Source organism: Chiloscyllium plagiosum, chromosome 22, assembly GCF_004010195.1.
Source record: "Chiloscyllium plagiosum isolate BGI_BamShark_2017 chromosome 22, ASM401019v2, whole genome shotgun sequence".
NCBI classification, from domain to species: Eukaryota; Metazoa; Chordata; class Chondrichthyes; order Orectolobiformes; family Hemiscylliidae; genus Chiloscyllium; species Chiloscyllium plagiosum.
Genome location: NC_057731.1, coordinates 46447149 through 46450883, shown reverse-complemented (window position 1 = coordinate 46450883; position 3735 = coordinate 46447149).

The following is a 3735-nucleotide window of genomic DNA, read 5'->3' as shown; positions in this document are numbered from 1 at the left end:
AATCTTTCCTAATTGCATTGTAATTTCCCTTCCTCCAGCTGTAACTCTTGCTTGGTGGAGTACACCTATCCCTTTCCATCACTAAAGTAAACCTGACAGAATTGTGATCGCTGTCTCCAAAGTGCTCACCTACTTCCAAATCTAACACCTGGCCAGGCTCGTTACCCAGTACTAAATCTAAAATGGCTTCGCCCCTTGTAGGCCTGTCTACATACTGTGTCAGGAAGCCCTCCTGCACACACTGGACAAAAACTGACCCATCTATAGTACTTGTACTGTAGTGATCCCAGTCAATATTTGGACAGTTGAAGTCCCCCATGACAACTACCCTGCCTCTCTCACTCCTATCGAGAATCATCCTTGCTATCCTTCCTATCGAGAATCATCTTTACACACTGGACAAAAACTGACCCATCTATAGTACTTGTACTGTAGTGATCCCAGTCAATATTTGGACAGTTGAAGTCCCCCATGACAACTACCCTGCCTCTCTCACTCCTATCGAGAATCATCCTTGCTATCCTTCCTATCGAGAATCATCTTTGCTATCCTTAATATATCTGGTTTTGATAGAAAAGTTGGTTTGCCTCACATGCAACAATGAGCTAGGCACACACAAGTTTTCAGTAATTAGATGAAGGAACAAAGGAAGCAACAAACCACAAAATCATGATCCTGTCCTGTCCTCTATTCTGTTCCCTCATCATGGCAACACCTCTACCAATCAGAATCCACTTGCCAACCAGTAAGCACTGTTCTCTCAAACAGTACAAATGTTATTTTCCTCTTACACTATATTTTTATGAATTATCCTGATGAGTGCAAAATGAAGAGCTGAGAAGAAATGTGTCTTTTTTCAGGGATCATCAATTTGTAAATGACTAGCTGCGTTTCTCGGGTTAGATCAAAAGAAGAACAGCCTTGGTCAACTCTGGATAATCAGAAGCATCATGGTCATAGACATCCCAACTTCCCCACTACCCTGCCCCCATCTCCTTGCTGGCTTTGTGGTTTCTGCTCAGTGGGCCACTTAGTCACAAAGGCCAATCATCAGATACACCATATATTCACAGAATCATGTTACACAGAAGGAAACCATTCAGTTCATCCTGCCAATGCTCTTTGAAAGGGTTATTCATCTTAATGATTCAAAGAGTTGTCATATGGTTGAGATGGAAAAGCAGCTTTCTGTCTTTCTCTAGTCCCACTGCTCCACAGGTCACGGCATAAACTGAAAAATAGTATACTCAAGTCCTGAAATACCTTATCTATATCAGACTGAGATTGAAAATATCTATCAATATCTATTAATTAACATTAATTTATCAATTTATTATAAAACAAAACACATCCAATGAAGATGCACAGTTGGTTAACACACAATTTGTAATATGAACATATAAATGTTTACTCCTGTAGATTCAGTATTCCAAAACACACATTCAGATAAAAGGATTTTAATCTGTAGTTATTCACTTCAAAAGGAATGCCACTTTCTGGCCAGTGGTGGTTATAATTGAAGGCAAAAAGGATTAGATATAAAATGTTCCACAGCTTTCAATTGGGAGTTCTTGTGCAATTGGTTAAATTACTAAACATGCAAAGTCACTGGTATCTTGGCCAACACAGCTTGCTCAGGAAATGCAAGATTATGAAGCTCTTTCACTTTTTCTTTCCAGAAAATCAATCAGGTTTCACCCTGAATTCACCACAATGATGTTTCAGAAACAGGACACATGGGCTAGCTTAGCAGGCTTGTTCTTAGCAGGCTTTCCCCAACTAACTGCACAGATACTCCAAACTTACAAACACTTTGGGGTGGCTCAGTGGTTAGCACTGCTGCCTCACAGCACCAGGGACCTGGGCTCAATTCCAGCTTTGGGTGATTGTCTGTGTGGAGTTTGCACGTTCTCCCTATGTCTGCGTGGGTTTACTCCGGGTGCTCCAGTTTCCTTCCACCATCCAAAGATGTGTGAGTTAGGGGAATTGGCCATGCTAAATTGTCCCATAGTGTTCAGGGATGTGTGGATTAGATGCATTAGTTGGGGGTAAATGTAAAGTAATAGAATAGGGGAATGGATCTGGGTGGGTTACTCTTCAGAGAGTCAGTGTGGACTTATTGGGCCAAATGGCCTGTTTCCACACTGTAGGGATTCTATTCTTCTCTGCACTGTTCAATGAGATCAGCCATAAAGTCCAGTACTCAATCAGCTCAACCAATCAAGACCAGTGGTGTCACAATTCACGTGGTTTCTGAGAAGCCTGGCTTAAAAAAAGTTCCAATATCTTTTCATGATCTTCTTTAAAAAAACGCATCCAGGACCCTTCAACTCAAATCTTCAAATATTGTTAAATGTGAAGTGGTTCCATAACAGTCCTGAACAGGAAGGGTCAGGATCCCAGGGCCCTCCCAAAGCTCTTCAGATCCAACCAAGCACTTTATTGAAATGTAGACACTGTTTTGTGTATGTGATTCATGCACAGCAAGATCCCACAAATGGCATTGTGATGAATGATCAGATACTTTGCTCTGGGTGTTATATTGGAGATAAACATCGAGCTGAAGGATTATCGCCCTCCTGGATTCTATTTCTGGACAGCATTTGTCTTGATTTGTATCATCTGAAGACATTTGCCCTAATCCTTGCAGCGGGGAGATGATGGTGTCTCGGTAATGTCACTCGCCTGGGAAACCAAAAGCCTGGCCTAATGATTTGCAGATAATTAGAATTCCCCTCCTCCCCTCCTCCCAAACCATTGATCAATCTTGGATTGTTGTTTCAAACCTATCTAGTTCACTGCCCTCTGACTTAGAGTTATGGAGCCATACAACGTAGAAACAGACCCTTCAGTCTATGCCAACCATAACCTCAAACTAAACTAGTCCTATCTCTCTGCGCTTGGCCCAAGTCCCCCCAATCCTTCCTTATTAGTGAACCTACCAAGGTTTCTTTTAAATGTAATAACTGTGGGAGTTCACTCCATATATATAAAAGGTCCCTCATGTTCTTTTTAAATCTTTCTCCTGTCAGCTTAGCCCTCCACAGCAACGTGGTTGTCCCTCAGCTACCCTCTGAAGTAACCCAGCCATCCACCCAGTTGAATGAGAGATCAGCACTAAATGCTGTCTTTGCCAGTGATGCCCTCATCCCAGAACACTTCAAGGGGCTCACCACAAACACTGATGGAGATGAAGTCGAGCTAGTCACCGTGTTCCTGCAATTATTCACACCTCCGTGTGTCTTATGTTAACACTGTCAGCCGGAATTAACTGTTTTATTAATGATTTGGAGATGCCGGTGTTGGACTGGGGTGTACAAAGTTAAAAATCACACAACACCAGGTTATAGTCCAACAGGTTTAATTGGAAGCACACCAGCTTTCGGAGCGTCCACTACCACCTGATGAAGGAGCGTTGCTCCGAAACCCAGTGTGCTTCCAATTAAACCTGGTGGACGATAACCTGGTGTTGTGTAATTTTTAACTCTGTTTTATTAAGGGCGTGTTGACAGATTGGCTCATCTCATTGCACTACCTTTCTATTTGGTTGCATTTAAAAGCCAATTTGGCGCAGATTCCAATAACGATCGGGCGAGACGCTTGGATTTTGTTTCCCTCCTTTTGGGGGTGGTGGGATGTTCTGTCCCTCCCGCCACCATCTGTACCCTCTCCCCTCCCGACTGCACACCGAACCAGCGCGTCCATAACAACCGCTCACCTCAGCAACAGCTGAGA